The sequence below is a fragment of the Cupressus sempervirens genome, chromosome 7 (genome assembly GCF_028749045.1).
Source record: "Cupressus sempervirens isolate cs-2001-9-10 chromosome 7, ASM2874904v1, whole genome shotgun sequence".
Classification (NCBI taxonomy): domain Eukaryota; kingdom Viridiplantae; phylum Streptophyta; class Pinopsida; order Cupressales; family Cupressaceae; genus Cupressus; species Cupressus sempervirens.
The window spans coordinates 396,667,700-396,687,888 of NC_143124.1; positions in this window are offsets into that span (position 1 = coordinate 396,667,700).

Here is a 20,189-nt window from a genome sequence, read left to right on the forward strand (position 1 = left end):
ATTTTGGCCTTTATTTTGTGTTGAAGAAGATCTTCACACACTTTTGATGTTCACTGATATAATCAACTAATTTCTCACATTCCTCTTCCAACTTGGTGAGATACATAATTCACTTTTCTAAACTGTCTTGAAATATTGGGTTCTCAATTACTTGTTGCAACTTGCATATGGATAGATCCAATGGTAGGGAAGACTGGCTTTGATTCCATATACTAGCTCAAATGAGGAAATGTTGATAGCTTTTTTAGGTGTCACTCTATCTACACAAAGAGCTTCATGTAACTTCTTATGCCAATCCTTCCGATTCTCAGAGACCAGCATTTTCATAATGTTGATTAAGTATTTATTGCTTGATTCTACCTAACCATTCCCTTGAAGAAAGTAGTTTGAAGAATGACTTAGATGATGTTGTCATAATATAATTCCACAATCTTGATTGAAGAAAATTATGTAGCATTATGCATGACAATCTTTAATGGGACACCAAATCTCACAAGGATGCTCTCTTTGATAAATTCATAGATAACTTCAAAGGTGATTCTCTTGGTAGGATTTTCTTCTAGCCACTTGGTGAAGTAGTTTGTATTAGTTTTAATGTATAGATGACTAGTAGAGGATGAGGGATTCATTGGACCAATGAAGTCAATTCCCCACTATTGAAAGGGGCCTTCTATTACTACTGGCTTTAGTGGTAAGGCAACCAACTAAGATTTGCTAGAAAACATCTTACACTTTTTAGACTGGGCTACCTACCTATAAGAATCTTTGAACATATCAAGCCAATAGTAGCACTGCCTTAGAATTTTATAAGTTGTTATTGTAGAAGAAAAATTCCCACCATAAGCTTTACTATGAAATGCTTGGAGCAACCTTTCTTACTGAGGCTTATCCACACACCTCAGGAAGGTTCCATCAATTTCCTTGTTATACAATTAATCATTGTAAATGACATACTTTCTTGACTTAGTCCTAAGATAACTTTTATTCTTGTATGTCAATCTATTTGGACATTCTTTGTAAGTAAGCAAGTAAGAAATATTTGAAAACCAAGGATCTTGGAGGCTTACCATTAAAACTCTTTGGATTTCTTCTTCTTTGCTTGGCTCCTAAATTTTTGCAATTATTTTAAACAAGCCATTTCCTTGGATCAATTTTGTTGGTTTTAACTCAATGTCATATTCCTCGATCTTTCCTATCCAAACTCCTCTGGAATTGCATCCTATCTCCTACTAAGTCAAGATACTCTTTACTATTGTATCAAGAACATGCAGAATAGAATGTGAATGTATAACATAGAATCTAAATTTTTTTAAGTGTTCTTACCACAACATAAGCATGCTTCTCTATCCAAGAGTACTTTAGTTCATGCTCCTTAAGAGGGGTGCTAGTAAAGGAAATGAGTGTTTGAATACCTTCCTTTTTTTCTTGCATAAGTATGGCAAACAATGTATGGGCTGATGCATAATAGTATAAAATAAAATCTTTGGTATAATTTGGATGAACTGAGATAGGGGCCTTAGCAATGATAGCTTTGATTTTGTCAAAATAATTTCTTCTAGAGTCATTCCACTTAAATGCTTTACTGCCCTTCATCATGTCAATTATGCACTTGGTAATTCTAGAGAAATTAGGAACAAAGCATCTCAAGAAATTTACCTATCCAAAGAAGGATTTAATCCTAGATTCACTTGCTAGTAAGTTGAGTTGCTAGATAGATTTGACATGATCAAGATCACTTTTAATGCCTTATTGAGACACTATATGACCCAAAAAATTTCCCTATATAACATTAAAAAAAAAATATTGGGGTTAAGGGAAATTCCATGTTCCCCACATCTCATCAGCACTTTTTCCAACTCCTTCAAATGACCTCATCTTTTCTTGAAGAATACTATTAAATCATCTAGATAGATTACAATAATTTTATCCTTTAGGTATCCAAAAGATTAATTCATGGCCCTCTAAAAAGTATCTCTAGCATTAATTAGCCCAAGAGGCATTATGTTATAAGAAAAAGTTCCCCAAGGAGTGGTGAATGTTGTTTTAAATTGATCACTTGGGTCTACTTCAATTTTATTGAAGCTTGAGAAACCATCCACCATGGACATCATCTTAGATCCTACCACTATCTATAGTAGATTATCAATGTTAGGGTGACAATAGTTGTCTTTGATAGAAGCTTGATTTAGGTTTCTAAAGTCAAGAGAAATTCTAACCTTCACATTCTTTTTCCAAGAAAAGACAATGTTAGCTATCAAAGTTGAATGGTGTATAGGATATATGATCCTTCCTTCTATCATTTTATGATTTTCTTTTGAATATGGCAACTAAGATCATTGGATTGTAGTTGTGTTTCTTTTATCTAAAAGGAACTTCCTTTGGCTTAAGGGGAATTTTATGTTTGAACTCACCATTTATGAAAATTTTCAGATCCTCATATGCACAAGAAAAAACATCTTGGTATTCAAAAAGAAAGCTTTTAGCCTTTTTCCTTTCTTCATTAGAACAAATACTACAAAAATTAATCATTTTAGGATTAAACTTAGTGCCTATATTCATTCCCTCATAATCTCCATAGGTTCCTCCTTTCCTACCTCTTTCTCTTCCAATATATGCATCCTATCTATTGAACAACTTTTCTAAGGAGATTAGATTCCTAGGAATTTTGTTTCCTTTAAGTTGCTCAGTGCCAAGCTTTAGATCTTTCTTTGTATCTGGGGAGAACTCTTGGCAGGGTCTTTCACTTTCTTCAAAGAACCATTTAGTGATAGGCTCAACTCCTTCTAATAAACATTGGATCTTCTTATAATTAGTGAAAACTTGCCATGATTCAAAAATACCAGGTACCTTACGTCTAAAGAGGACTTTGACCTTATACTCTCTATCTTTGATTTCTAGATGAGGTAGTAGAAGGGATGAGGAGGAGGCTAACATGTATGCCCTAACATTTTTCTCCCTTGGAATAACTTGTATAGAGAAGGCATCTAGGTCTTCTATTTCATCCCAAACTCTATTCCTATAATTTCAAAGTCTTGTATTCTTCACATTATATTGACTTCAGACTTGTCTCACTATAAGTTCTACATCATCTTGGGCTCTTAGAATTTTCAAACCTCTTTGTTTTGTAGTAGTAATGATCAATAGTAATGCTTCATACTCCATAGTATTATTTGTGTTTTTAAACTACAACTTATAGGCAAGTTGTGTTAAATCTCCCATAGGGGAAATGAGCACCACACTTGCTCTAGATCTGATAGTTGTACAATTCCCATAAAATTCTAAGGTCCAAATATTTTAACTATGAAGAGGTTTTCACTCTTATTCTAGAGCATCAAAGTTATAAAACATAATGTAGTCTCCAAACTCTATTTTTTGATGTAAAATTTGGGCTTTGGGATCATCATATTTTATTACAATAAACTTAGCTTTCTCCTTAGGTTCTAGCTTGATCTTTTTATTGTCAATGGAGATAATAGCATGAGACCAATATAGTTTAATTTACCCTTACATATCCCTACAAAATCTTCTACTTAAGAGCATGTCATCACTAGCAGGGATGTTAGCTAAGAGGATGGTCAATTTCATTCTCTTTGTTGGTGTATGGCTAGGGCCACTTGGGCATCCTTCACTTGACCTAATAGGGGAACTTGTTTTACATCCATGGAGAAAAAACACCCCAAGGTCTTATCTAAAGGTAATCCTAAGGCACAAGAAATAACAAAAGGCATGACATTATCTGAGGCTCCCGAGTTAATTATGCAATTACTGAATTTATAACCATTTACATATAAGGACAAATAGAATGGATTGGGTTTCTGGCCAGGAGAGGTAGCTATGAATGAAGAATTTTATTCTTTAAATATCATGGGTAGGACTAGTTTTTCATTAATAGGGGGACCATCACTGGTAAAAGGTTGTTCATTGCTAATGGTAGTATTGACATTAAGATCAATTTTGCCACTAGCTTCTCCTTTGCAGTAATCCACTAGTTTTTGCAACTTAGCAGGGTGAGAGTTTAACTAATCTAGGGAGAAATTTGAATATGAGAATCTTTGAAATATTGGATACTATCAAATAAGGGATGATTCTTACCAATGGGCTCCATTTTTTATTTTTCTCTCATCCAAGTAGAGGGGGTAGATGTGTTGGTCATGGTTGGTGAAGCAATAGGAGCATTATTCCAAACAAAAAATTAGCTTGTTGGATTTTTATCCCTTTGACTTATTGTTTCTACAATAATTTACACTCCATCCAAGGTGGTGAAACAATCATCTCCTATCTTTCAATCTAATTCATACTCCCAAAAAAAGTTCTAGAGTCACCAAGGGGAAGAGAATCATCTCTACTTTTGAGATATTCTATAATTAGCTCATTATTTGCATTGAGCTACATGCATTTGTTCATTTTGATGTAGGAGCATCTTGGGTTTGTTTAGTGACTACTTTAGGGCTCATGGGAGGAGGCTTAGTAGTTTCTTTGCAGGGTTCTTGGACTAATACTCTGTCAAAGAAGGACTAGTGCTTGACATGCTCTAGGAGCTCGGCATGCTTTGGGAGCTCGGCATGGTCTAGGAGCTCAGTATGGTCTATGGATCTCAACATGGTCTATTGCACTTAGCATGTGTTGGAACTCATCAATTCTTATGGGAGATCGGTGATGCTTGGTTTTGTTGATGCTAGGCTTGGTCTTGGTTTCTATTGGTGTCGACTTGTCTATGAGCCAACTTTTGGCATTTAATTTATGTATGTGTATTTAATTTGTGTTGTGGACAACTTGTGGCTCAACATATATTTAATATGAGGGGTTTATTTTAATTTATAATTGCTAGGCCAAATTTTGGCTTAGTTGGGTATAAGTAGGGGGTCTTGTGGAGTCTTTAGTCATTCATTCATGAAGAAAAGATTCATTCATTCAAAGGAGTGAGTGTGGAATCAACTAAAGGGCAAGTTTTCCTAAGTCTATGGATAGAACACCAAATTTGAGGTAGTTTATAGCAAGATTGTGATGATGTTGTGAGTGTGTGGATAGAGTGTCGAATGTGAGGCAATTTACACTTGGATCTTGGATAAAGTTGGAGAAGAGCTAGGTTTGCAGCTAGATAAAAAGGAGATTCCTTGGGGGGCTTGCAAGCACAAGTTGAGATTTCCTTGGTGGTTTCTATTAAAGAGTGGATCTAGACTAGCTAGTGTTTGGGTTGGATCTTGAGGGATCTTGTAGAACTATTATTGCTTTGTATTTGGTCATAACCAAGAAGGCCTTATAGCCTAGCACATTGCATGTAACAGTTATTTTATGAATAAATTATTGTAATTTGGTATTAGTCTTACATTGTTATTCTATTTTTGATGTGTGGTTATTTTTTGGGGGCTAGGACATATCCTTTGGGGATTCTCCTACCTTGCACTGTGTCACATTTCTAGAAAAAAATCACCATTGTGATCTACTCTTAAGTGGAATATGCACATGCTTTTCTTGTTAGGAGCTATCTCTATGGAAATATTTTGTTAAGTAGGTGTTAAGTGTATGGGTTCACCTTCATGTTACTTTCTAGATAGGTCCTAGTAAGGTTGTTGGAATGAAGGAACTACCTTACCCATTTTCCTTTTAATGGAAATCATCTCATTTGATAACTTTTGTAGCATTGCTTCCATGTTATTGGTTGTACTAGTAGCAAAAATTTTTGAAGTTCCACTCTGAAGTTCTCTCTTCAATTTTATGACTACTATCAAATAATCTCTTGATTTTATCACAGAAGTCTGAGCATCTTGGAGATTAGCCATATGTAATCTTCTAATTTGAAAGCTAATATCTAGAGGCATCAAACTAATTTAAAACATCTTTTGATTATTTTTAGTTGGCCTACTCACAATAGGAATTTGGTTGACCAACTTGTTGAACCTCACAATGAAATATCTAATAGGGATCGCTAGGTTCCTTCTTAATTTGAGTGAGCTAAGATAAAAAAAGGTATATTTATCTTATTTTCTCTTATAGTTTGCCTAAATTTCATTTTTCATTTCATCCTAGGTTGTAATGCATCCCACCAAAAGATGTTGGAACCAGTTAGCTGCATTTTCAACTAGAGTCTCTACAAACATTCTTATCGCTACATCTTCATGTTGAGGACAAGAAATGCTACATGAAATGATGTAGTGCAAATCCCTAAAGGAGATGTCCTAGCCTCCAAAAAAAACCACACAGTAGAAAAAAAAACAAAAATGGAAGATTTGATACCAAATCACAATACCTTATCCATAAATATAACTATTTACATGCAATATGCCTAACTATAAGGCCTTTTGAGTTAGGACCAAACACAATAGCAATTACAAAATAGTTTTGCAAGATCCCTCAAGATCCAAACACAATCCAAATCCTAGCTAGTCCAGATCTACATTTTGGAAGAAACCCCATGGAAATATCAACTTGTGTTTGCAAGCCCACCAAGCAATCTCTTGATTTTCTAGCCACATCTACTAGCTCTTCAAAGTTCACATCTACACTTCATCCTCTTCTCCAAGCTAGATGACAATTCTTAAAAGACTCCACAAGACCCCTTACTTATATCTAACTAAGCCACAAGTTTTTCCAGTTTGATACAAATTAAATTAAAACCCTTACATTAAATATATGTTGAGCTACAAGTCAGATACAATACAAATCAAATACCCATACAAAAATTAAATTCCAAAATTTAGCTCACTAACAACTTGATACCTACAAGAACCAAGACCAAATTGAGTGTTAAAGAAACAAAGGTGAGCATTAGCCAAACCACAAGCATTGTCAAGCTCCCAGTGCATGTTGAGAACCTAGTGCATGTCAAGAATAGAATTTGATGAGCAACCAACATATGTCAAGCAACCAATAAATTCCAAGCTCACAAATCACATTGAACTCCAAAAATAACTAAGCCCTCTTTGATGACCAAGATTCTTGGCCAAAACTAGACCCTTCCACAACTGAGCACCACTATTTGAAGACCAAGTCCACAACACTTAGTCAAAATATGCCTAACATGTAGGATTGCTATAAAACCCAGGATGCTCCTACATCACACACCCTAGGTTTGAAAAGATGTTCTCAATAGATGGAAAAACATCTTCTAGGATTCAACACATAAATCTGAAACAAGTTCTTCGCATACATATCCTCCAAATCCAACTTGAACACTCTTTCCCTTGTTCTTTTTTTGCTTCTTCACATCTATCCTAGGAATTCTATAGGTCTTCTTAATTTTTTTCTACCAACCTATAGTAGCTCCATATATAGTGGGACCCTAGTGTTTTCTTTTGTATGAGATCTTGTATTTCTCCTTTTGTCAGCAATTTTTATAATATTAAACTAGCACTAGCTCTAAAATCTTGACTGAGACATCACCCACTAAGGGAATATACCTTTTAATGACAAACCTTGAGAATATACAAAAGAAAATAGACTGCTACAACCAATTTTAAATGAGGATTGCACTAAAAATGACTTACTTCCACAACTTAACATGAATGATGGGAATGTCACACTTGTACCAAGGTTATGGTTCACAATCTACATCTGACAAACTCCTTTTGCACTGGCATGAGCCTACTTTATCAATGACAAGACACTAATTTTACACATATACTTCACAATTTATTGAATAACACTTTCTTTGTGTGTCCCCAATAGAGTCATCATTTTTTTGGCTCCTAATTTGACATGATTTCAACTACCTTATGAGAATGCAAAGGAAAACCTAGGAATTAGCTAAAAACCTAATAGGTGATTCAATGTATGCCAATAGGGCCAAATGACAAGACATTTACTCTTCTTCCCTTTGAACTCTATAAGATTCAGGTGGATATAACTTGGAATTTATCCTCACTCTTCCTTACAATATTATCTAACATAAATTCTAGTATAACAGATAATTGCATGTGCTTCTTCTAACCTAGAGACAAAAAAAAGGATACAAGATATTTATTCCTCCATACTTTGAAGCTCTTTAGATCAAGTACAAGATAAATTTTTAGATCTTTTAAACAAAACACATAATATATTGGATTTTTTATTTAAAATTTAGGTACTTCATAGGATTATACATTGCTTGTTCAACACTCACTCCTAACTAGTGCTTTATCTATTGGGTTATATAATCACAAAGCTAACAAACACATTAGATCTATTCCCTCATGAAAAGAAACATCAATAATCAACTTCATATCTCATTCTCATACCAATCTATTCATAAAACCCTTAATTCTCCTATATTATATCAAGCAATTACATAATCCATTTGATTATGAGCAAAACATAATATAGGATATAATTTGATGTCAATTACAATTGAAATTCAATAGACTTTGTTATCAAATCTCAAAAAATTAAAGAATAACACAAAAAAAAAAGAAGACAAGATCCAAATTGGCCAATTCATAATACTCCATTTGTATTGAATGACTTGAAATAATATACTAAAATGTTAGATCCCATAAAAACATAACTCTCAGACAAGATCAACACAATGTGATCCTATATTTCTGTCTCTGAACAAGAAACAATGAATAACCCTACAAAATATCATTGGACCAACTCAAAAGATGATCATATATTTTTATTCTATCAAAACTTGGACCCTAAATTCCAGTCTTGGTAATCCTTATGGGTATGTGAAGGATCATGGTGTGCCAAAAAGTGGCGATGTGAAAACAATAGAGTTTGAACACGTCTAAAAGCGCTTCAAAATCCGCTCTGACTTTTTTCCACCTATCCAAGTACCAAGCCTGGAAGGAAAGGCCGAGCTTTATCGGATATCCGATAATCATATGACATTATTATTATAATATTATAATAATATAGAAACATTATATTATAATAGTATAATATATTATTTAATATTATATAATATAATATTATTATAATAATTATTAGTATGCTATAATATAATATTATTATTATTATTATATTATAATGTATTATATTATAATAATATAATATAATATTTAATATTATAATATATAGTAATGTAATATTATATATATATATATAATATAATATAATAATAATAAAGTATAATATATTATAAACTATAATAATATAATATAATATAATATAATACATTATGATAATATAATATAATATTTTATTTTATAATATATATATATATATAATATAATATAAAAATATATAAAATATAATATTTCAAAGCTATATGTTATATATGTTATATCTTATATATAAAATATAAGATATGCGAGCGATCGAATATCTGATTCAATATCGAATATCCGATATAATATTGGATATCTTATATCTATAACATTACATATTAAAAAAAGACTAGACCCGCGAGCCCTTATTTCTCACATTTTCAGGGCCAGTATTAGCGTGCGACCAGATATCAGATATTAAGGTATTTTTTTGTTTTTTAAACTAATTTTTAATCTAAATTAGATAGATTTTAGCATGATTTTGTTTTTTTAGTTGAATATAGGGATTTTTTGAAAAAAAAAAAAAGGTTAAAATTAAGGCTTTTTAAAAATATATATTACATTTTGCAATTCAATAGGAATGGCTGATCAGAATGATGACACTGAGGTAGGGAATAATAGTCCTCATAATCCCCCACCAAATGATCTAGTACCCCCACAAAATCATCCACCAAATGATCCTCTACCCACTCAAAACTCTCCTCAAATTGAGGATTTGATAAATGAAAATCTCACCAAGTTGAGAGGTTTGCATAGAACATATAATAATGTATTCTCATTGGCTCCTACGTTATCCAGGTTAAACACCATAGTGGATAACATTGAAACCCTTACAAACCAACAAAATGCCACTCTTCATTGGCATGATCAAATGCACGAGATGTTTGATGATGGTTTGGATTATGATGAGGTTGCAGCCCTCAACATAAGCAAAGACTATTTGGCCAACCTTTTTACGAACTTGAAAATGGGTTTACAGTTGACCCAAAAAAATCCAAACTATCGATTAAATAGTGCACAAATGATGCCATACATGCAAAATTTTGAGATCATTGGTGGATGGTCTTTGGTATCCCTCCACATGGAAATTTAGACATACCATTTTATTTCCTTAGAAAATTATATGCTGAATTTGTGTTGAAACTTAAAGTGAACTATTGGAGCATAAAGCCCAACATGGGCTTAGGACTAGGAGCTCTTCAGGATAGACCCTCTTCCTAGGGGAAGAAAGCTGGCACTTTTGTCCCCCCACTGACATCTCCCCTCCTCCTCAAGTGCAGCATCCAAATATTATGATAGAGGCTAGCTCTCAAACTATCAGAGCCATTCATAGGCTAAGTGGCCTAATGATATCTCAGGCTAGGTCAATCCTACCTCCTTATGTTGATGATGCTGGTGCCAATTCATCATCAGCTAGCTCATCACATGTTTGTGTGCCTCACACTTGCATTACGTGCAAGAATATTTGCCTGGATCCCATAGGTGATCTTCCTGAGTATCATTTTGTATTAGACAAGGATACACCAGACACATACGCAGAGGCTACAGACCCTGATGCAAGAGAGGAGGGGAATGCAGAGGCATGGAATCCTTCGATGTCAGTACGTGTATATATTTTTTTGTTATGACATATGTGATTTAAAGTTAATTTTTATAATAGAGTAATTTTAATTTTTAAGCCATAGTGACTTTTATATGTATGTGATCTTCATTCACGTTTAGTTGATGACCAAGGAGGAGCTCAGACAGATTGATGATGCCATGCTCTCAGCCATTTCATTTAACCTTGAGACATCTATGGTACATTATGTTGTGTTCACATTTTTTTTTCTTTTTGATATTGTAGCATATATGGTTGCTAATCCTTCTTTTATCTTGTAGGTAGCACCTGTCCCAAAAGGACAAAGTGTGGAGGGTGAGCCATCATGCATTGACATATGAAAGGTAATTAGGCACTTTATATTTGATTAAATATCAATACATTATTCTAAAATGTTTGTGGTAATCCCATTTAATTACATTATTTATTGTATATAGGGCGTCACTACTGGTGATGAGCCTATATAGATTCTACGTCGTAGACCATCAGGGATTTCCATTCGCACTAAGAGCCCCATTGTATGTATAAGTATCATTTATTTTTTATTATCCTTATCTTCATAAATAAATTCAAAATTGATTTCTGTGATATTAACAACTACTATTTTGTATCTCATAGGAGACTCCTAGTGCACATGAGGTCCAATGGGAGAGTTATGTAGATTTGATGATGTGGCCACTCACTCCTGAGGAGGAGCCTACAATAGTAAATTGTAGTTTGAATTCATGATTAAATATGTTATAAAATTAGCATTCTATGAATTATAATGTTATAGTTTAAATTGTAGATTCATCTAACAAAGGTATTTGAACATATACAGCCCACAATCAGAGAGGTACCAACATTGTCGAGGGCATATGAGAGGACTCCTGACCGGTACAAGAGGTCGATGAGAGAGTTATTTATTATGAAATTTTGATAGTATTAATCTCTATTACAAAAAAGATCATTATGCATTTGAGTAATTCAATGTTAGATATGTAGAATCATATAAATTTAGTAGTCTAACTTTGGGTTTTCCTTTTTTGTTAATGTAGGAGGCATCTGATCCACCTAGTGCAGTGAAGAGGCTACATTTTGATCATCCACCAGCACCCTAGGATAGTATAGTTGTCATAGGATGCATCATGAGACATTTTGAGATTGCATATGCCACATTGTATACATAAATATTGATATTATACACATTCTAATGGCATGATCAGCCACATTTTGTTTATGGATCTATGTATTTTGATATATATTTGAGTACTTTGTCTATGGATACATGATCTTTGATATATATTTGTGTAAAAAATTTTCTATGGATACATGTATTTTGATATATATTTTTTTCATTTATGTGCACAATGATATATGTATTAATTTAGTATCTAGTATTGTTCAATTTATCGTGGATCATGTGTATTGTTCATGTTTATGGAATATCATTAATTTTGATTATGTTTTTTATATTTGATTCAAATGCAATAATTTTTGAATAAAATTTTAACAACCTTTATTATCAAATGCAATGTATAATTTGAAGTGCTATCATGACATAAACACACTTGGTAATCTCCTACACAAGGTTCAGATAACCCCAAATCTGATTTTAAACTCCACCTTCAACCTTGAAACTAAATATTGGCTTTAAATCTAATCTCAACATAGTTAAGGACTCCACTCCTCAACCATGGATTCTATCCCCAACCACCAAGTCATTCATATATTCATAATCTTTTATAACTAGCGCTTCACTTTATTACTATCCTCATACTACAACTTTTCAATTTCAACATAACTTCAAAATATCTCAACTTAAGAGACTTGATTGGAAAATTCATTGATAGCCCTTATGATCTCTAAGTTATTTTAGGCCTCAGCATCACCATCCTATAGCATTCAACGGTTCATTGATAGCCCTCACGAGCTTTGAGTTATGACCCTCAAAATATCAACCTCAAAATGCACTTAGAGCACCCTGGAGACTCCTCGATATGGGGTGGCTCCAGATTATGGATGGTCTTTGTAGCCAAAACAAGGGTGTCACTAAGGTTCAACCACCCACCCAGAGTTAATGGAATTGACAATTTGATGTGAAGATCAGCAGTTTCAAAGTTATGTTGTGGTGCACCTATGAACTGAGGCACACTACAAGTGTTGGCATCGAGCAAGATCATTGTGTCGAATCCAAACGAAATGTGATCTCTCAAAAATGAGATAGATTATTTTAGGTCTCAGTATCACTGTCCTATAGCATTCAATAGTTCATCAATAGCCCTCACAAGGTCCGAGTTATGACCGTTGAAAGATTGACCTCGAAATGCACTTAGAGCGCCTTGGAGACTCCTCGGTATGGGGTGGCCACAAATGATGGATGGTCTCCGTGGTTAGAACAAGAGTGTGAGTAGGGTTCACTCACCCATCTAGAGCTAATGGCACTAACAATTCGATGCCAAGATTAGCGGTTTCAAAGTTACATTGTGGTGCACCTATGAACTGAGGCACACAGCGAGTTTTGGCATCGAGCGAGATCATTGTACCAAATCCAAATGGAATATGATCTCTGAAAAATGAGATAGGTTATTTTAGTCCTCAGTATTACTATCCTATAGCATTTGATATTTCATTAGTAGCCCTCACGAGCTTCGAGTTATGACCCTCGAAAGATCAACCTCGAAATGCACTTAGAGCACCTTGGAGACTCCTTAGTATGAGCTGGCCACAAATGATGGATGTCTCTGTGGCTAGAACAAGGGTGTGACTAGGGTTCACCCACCCATTTGGAACTAATCGTACTGACGATTTGATGCCAAGATCAGCAGTTTCAAAGTTACGCTATGGTGCACCTATGAACTGAGGCACACTGCAAGTTTTGGCATCGAGCGAGATCGTTGTGGTAAATCCAAATGGAATGTGATCTCTCAAAAATGAGATAGGTTATTTTAGGCCTTAGTATCACTATCTTGTAGCACTTGATATTTCATCAATAGCCCTTATGAGCTTCAAGTTATGACCCTCAAAAGCTCAAACTCGAAATGCACTTAGAGCACCTTGGAGACTCCTCAGTACAGGGTGGCTGAAAATGATAGATGGTCTCTGTGGGTAGAACAAGGGTGTGACTAGGGTTCACTCACCCATTTGGAGTTAATGGTGTTGACGATTTGATGCCAAGATCAGCAATTTCAAAGTTATGTTGTGGTGTACCTATGAACTGAGGCACACTGTGAGTTTTGGCATCAAGTGAGATCATTGCACCAAATACAAACAAAATATGATCTCTCAAAAATGAAATAGGTTATTTTAGGTCTTAGTATCACTATCCCATAGCATTTGACAATTCATCAATAGCCCTCATGAGCTTCAAGTTATGACCCTCGAAAGATCGACCTCAAAATGCACTTAGAGCACCTTGGAGACTCCTTGGTGTAGGGTGGTCACAAATGATGGATGGTCTGCATGGCTAGAACAAGGGTGTGACTAGGGTTCACCCACCCATCTAGAGCTAATGGTGCTGACGATTTGATGCCATGATCAATAGTTTCAAAGTTATGTTGTGGTGCAGCTATGAACTGAGGTACACTGCAAGTTTTGGCATCGAACGAGATTGCTGTGCCGAATCCAAATAGAATGTGATCTCTTAAAAATGAGATAGGTTATTTTAGGCCTCAACATCACCATCTTGTAGCATTCAATAGTTTATTGATAGACCTCATGAGCTCTAAGTTATGACCCTCAAAAGATTGACCTCAAAATGCACTTAGAGAACCTTGGGGACTCCTCAGTACGGGGTGGCCATGAACGATAGAGGGTCTTTGTGGCTAGAACAAGGGTGTCACTAGGGTTCACCCAACCACTTGAAGCTAATGGCATTGATGATTCAAATAGTTCTAGCCATTAGGAGTTAGATTTTGAAAAGTTATTAAGAAAATTGCAAAAGTTGCTAAGCAACTTTTTGCAATGTTTGCGCTAAGACAAGTTTTATTGCAAATTTGATTGCAAATGGACTCTACAGACTCCTAGGGACCCTAATAATATTCTAAACATCTAGTCTTAGCTAAAAAACATAGAATTTACCAAAAATCCACTTTATTGGACCAATTGATGGCCAAGGCTTATAGTTACACCATGGGGTCTTGTGTCCATTACAAATGTGGATGGTCATAGGGAGATCATTAGATCTATTCCTAGACCTTATTACATCAAGAAAAGAAAAATAATTTGGTGCTTTGCACTAGTATTCCCTGTATTTCATAAAATTTAAACTATGGAGTTTCCTTCCAAAATGCTCATGTAGTCGTTACATTCAAGATTTGAATTTTCTAAAGCAATAAGCTAAATTTTAAGTGACTTATTGAATGTTTCAACTTATGAAATGACTTGATATTATTATGAGACCTTATTAGGACCTATCTAATGACTCACTTACCCTATGCAAACCTAGACATTACTAAAGTTCAAATCTCATGGTCCTTTCCAACTTTTCAATATGAAAGTCTTTCAAAACATTATACAATATTATGACTCTTTATGCTTTCAAATGCCATGATTGGTTGCAAAATTGAAGAAATCAAGTATTCTAATTGTTCATCTGTACTTTCTAGATTTTTTTTATTTGATTAGTTTGATAAAAATAGTTTTAATAATCATAATGTCAGCTTTATGTCAAATAAGGAAAAAACCAAATTTGTAATAAGATATCCACAAGAAATTATCTTTCATATAGTTATAAATGCTCTTAAAATTGTCATTATAGCCTTGTATCACATGCAAATATGATTTGCAAGAACTTGTTCAATATCTTCCTCTTATAATTCTTTACAAAGAACCTACCAAAATGCAAATTAGAATGTAAAACTAATTTAACCTATCTTTTTCATTATTACAAAAATCATATACAAAAAAAGTTCACATTTTACATCGTAATACATCATAAATCTTAGGAATTCTCCCCAATACCACCCCCCCAACTCTTCATGATGTACCTACATTCCAATATCATAAATAAATTAGTAACTTATTGTATTAAACAAGATAATCATTAGTTCATTGAATCATTATGAAGAAAATAACATAAGAAGTAAATATACCTAGTCGAGTGTTCCAATAGGGTCCTATCTTTGTTTTAGGGTCTCTAGTAGGGCTTCATGATCAACATTAGCAATAGTAAAAAGTTCTTTTACTTTTGGTCTTCCTTGATGCTTCAACAACTTTACATTTGTTACTATAATAAGATGCGAATATATGAGAATTATTTTGTGCTTCTGATACTCTTCAAATGCAAAAATTTTGTTACTTCTAAGCATGTATGTTCGTAGCCATGTTCCAATGACAACCACTGAACCAGTAGGATATGTGAATCCATCATTATCTATGATTGGTTTTGAAAGTTTTTTTTTACCTCTTACACAACATGCTAACCAATAATCAAATTTCTCATCATTCCCTTACGGTGCAACCAATGCAAAGACATGTCTTGGCTAAAGTAGATCTGATAGATGGTTATGCTCAAGTGAACTTTTCATGTCATCATTTCTAATAGAGGGTATGATAGATAATGGAGTAAGATAATGTGGAGCCCATTTTTCCACCCACTCACTTGACTCACAATGATCCCAATCACATTGAAAACAAATAGGACAAAAGCAAGCTAGATGTCATGTCCAAATGGTCCATGTATTAGAATTAGAGCTTCGAAATGAATGCATTTTTTATGAGTCTCTCACTATAGCACAATATAATCTATTAGCTACAGACCCTTCCTCAACCAACCAAAAGAACCTGCATACATTGAATCAAGAGTCCCCCCAGTGATGATGCTAAACTACACCAATCAACAATGCTACGAGCATCAAGAATCTTTGCTGCTGAAATCTTTAGTTGCTCCTTGACTAGAGCTCTCTTCACACATGCCCCCACTCCATCATGTTCCCCTTTTCCATGGTCGGACTCAAAAAAACTTCAAATATGAGGCACCCCTCTCTCTACGTGCATCCTACACAACCAATAAAACATGCAAGCATTTTTGAATTGACCTGTATAGATATATGACCAAATGATATGTCTATCCATAGCAATTGCATGCTCATGTAAGAAATCAAAATAATTCTCGAAACAATGTTGCACAAACTCGTGAGCGTGAGATCTATCATCACTCATATAAAAATGATACTCTCTAATAATCTTCTAATTATATTTCGCATTATTAGGGGCATGTCTATATGTTATGTGAACAAAAATAACAATCTGAATGGAGTTGTAATACTGAGATTGTGTCTCATTTTGAGGTTGCAATGTGTAGTTCTAAGAAAAATAAACAACTGATATAATAGTGCCAATGGGAAAAGTCTCCTTGCACATTCTAAATTGTTCATCCAACCATTGAGACCTGTGACTATGTCTTGCATACTTGTAAAAAAGACTTTCTTGAAATCAAAAATAAAACTAGCCACACTGATATCTTTTCCAACCAATTCACATCTAGAGCTCTCACCTCCACTCTTCAATGTGTATTCCACCATTTTATATACCTCTTTTTTTTACTATTGTCTTTCCAAAATCTTGTTCGCACCCCTCATGGAAACATGTGTCAAACTTGGATAAGCCACCACATTCTGAACACTTCTCATTTTAGCAATCATTTCTATAAAAGAAACAACCATCAACTCTACAACATAAAATTTGATCTAGCAAGTCTCTTGATGATTTTGGAAACTCACTAGCACCACAATCCTTCGACATTTATTTACTATGCAAAGTAGAATGAATGGAGCGTAATAGTTCATAGTGCATAGAAAACTCAACATGATATTTGCAACAACGTGTATTTCAAATTTTGAGTGGAACACAATAAAATAGCTTCAAAGATTCAAAAGCCCTTTGTGATATATGAAGACTTGGATGACTCTCTCTAAATTGTTTGAACAACATAGTTTGAGTTACCTCCAAATAGTGTTTAGGACATGGCGTACGATCTCTGATGCCAATTCTCAACTCTAACATGTCTTTAGCATTGGGTGATACTCATGAGTTAGAGTGCCAAAATTGTGTAATTTCTTCTTTCGCATCATCGGATAGCTTCTTATCAAAACATGGAAGTCTCCCACCAAATGCCCATGTTTTATTTTGAAGAGGATCATCAATTTTCTCTCGTCGACTAAGTGCTCTTCTCAAAGTAGTACGATTTAGATTCAAATCAATACAAGTTTGTCTCATATATCTACCCTTTCTCAAATGATGACTTACCAAAGAGGTTGTGATAACCCTTCGGGCAGCTTTGTTATCCTTCTCCCTATTATTTTTCCCAATGGTATTGAAAGCACTGAAAAGATTCTTCACAATAATGGCATTTATTTCCAACTTTTTATTGACACGAATCTTTAATATGGAAACATAGGTCTCATCTTTTGTATCTTTAATAAGTGCATGAGAAGCTGATATTGCTCTAGCACTGCCTTGTTGCCGAAAAACATCTGATATAATCTTGAAGCCACAAACCAAATGGTTCTTTTTGATTTTTTCCCCTTCAAACTAGTAATAATCATTTCATCAATTTCAATTATCCATTTTGGTATTTTATAACCTTCATGTCGATTATAATTAGGAGATATGTAACATTCTTGTGCATTAGGTTCCTGTGTATTGTCATGTTTGACATAGTCAATTATGCAATTTAGATTATGACTTGGTAGCATTTCATCTTCAAAGTTTTCATTCTCTAAATTTTCAATTTTGGCATTATCATTTTCAATAGGTACATTTTCATTCCCTAACTATACATATTCATTATCTAACTCTATGATTTCACCTTTGACTAATTCATCATCAACTTGATTGATATTTAGCATACCTTATCTTTTTCTTCGGTATTCCATTTTGTCTCTTTCCCTATATGCCGCAATGTCTTCATTGGATATCTTTCTTTTGTATTTATCCTTTCGAAAAATGCTACTCCCCCATTTAGATGAAAAATTTGAACACCTAAGGTTATATTTTTTAAAAAAAAATCGATTGGTTGGGCCCGAAAACACACTTTTTTGCAAAACCCATAAAAAAGAACTGAAAAAGTGATGTTGTCAGGTCTACAGGGATAGGGATATGTTAGAAATTGGTGCCAGGAAAAATTGGATATCCAATTTTCTCCAGTGACATTTGGAGGGAAAACAGCCTTTGCTATAATAGTATTAATATTATAATAATTATTGAGGAAAATTGACTTTGATTTATTAGTATTAATATATAGTATTAGAGCTATAAGAGTATTAATATATATTAATAATATGCCATAATAGTATTAATATATATATATATAATTATTATAGCTATAATACTATTATTATTATTACTATAGATATAATAGTATTAATATTTAGTGTTTATTTATATTATTATTATTATGCTACAATAGTATTAATAGAATATAAATACGTCATCATTTAATGGGTCAAAGGGGGTCATAGGTCACCCTATGACCCCCTTTGACCCATATGAACAATTCTAATATGTCTCTAGGGGTCCTTGGACCCCAAGGGACATATGTCATCATTTAATGGGTCAAAGGGGGTCATAGGTCACCTTATGACCCGCTTTGACCCACATGAACAATTCTAATATGTCCCTAGGGGTTCGAGGACCCCTAGGGATATATGTCATCATTTAATGCGTCAAAAGGGGTGATAGGTCACCCTATGACCCCCTTTGACCCATAAGAACAATTCTAATATGTTGCTAGGGATCCTAAGACCCCTATGGGCATATGTTATCATTTAATGGGTCAAAGAGGGTCATAGGGTGGTCATAGGTCACCCTATGACCCCCTTTGACCCATATTAACAATTCTAATATGTCTCTAGGGGTCCTAGGACACGTAGGGACATATGTCATCATTTAATAGGTCAAAGGCGATCATAGGTCACCCTATGGCCCCCTTTGACCCATATGAACAATTTTAATATGTTCTAAGGGGTTCTAGGACCCCTAGGGACATATGTTGTTTTTTAATGAGTAAAAGGGGGTCATAAGGTGAACTTATGACCCCCTTTGACCAATATGAACAATTCTAATATGTCTCTAGGGGTCCTAGGACCCCTAGAGACATATGTCATCATTTAATGAGTCAAAAGGGGTGATAGATCACCCTATGACACCTTTTGACCCATATAAACAATTGTAATATGTCCATACGTAGTCATTTAATGGGTGAAAGGGGGTCATAGGTCACCCTATGACCCCCTTTGACCCATATTAACCATTCTACTATGTCCTTAGGTGTCTTAGAACTCCTAGGGACATATGTCATCATTTAATGGGCTAAAGGGGGTCATAGGTCACCATATGATCCCTTTTGACCCATATGAACAATTCTAATATATCCTTAGGGGTCCTTGGAACCCTAGGGACATATGTCATCATTTAATGGGTCAAAGGGGGTCATAGGGTTTAATCCATATGAATAATTCTAATATGTCTCTAGGGGTCCTAGGACCCCTAGGGACATATGTCATCATTTAATGGGTCAAAGGGGGTCATAGGTCACCCTATGACCCCCTTTGACTGATATGAACATTTCTAATATGTCCCTAGCAGTCCTAGGACCTCAAGGGACATATGTCATCATTTAATGGGTCAAAGGAGGTCATAGG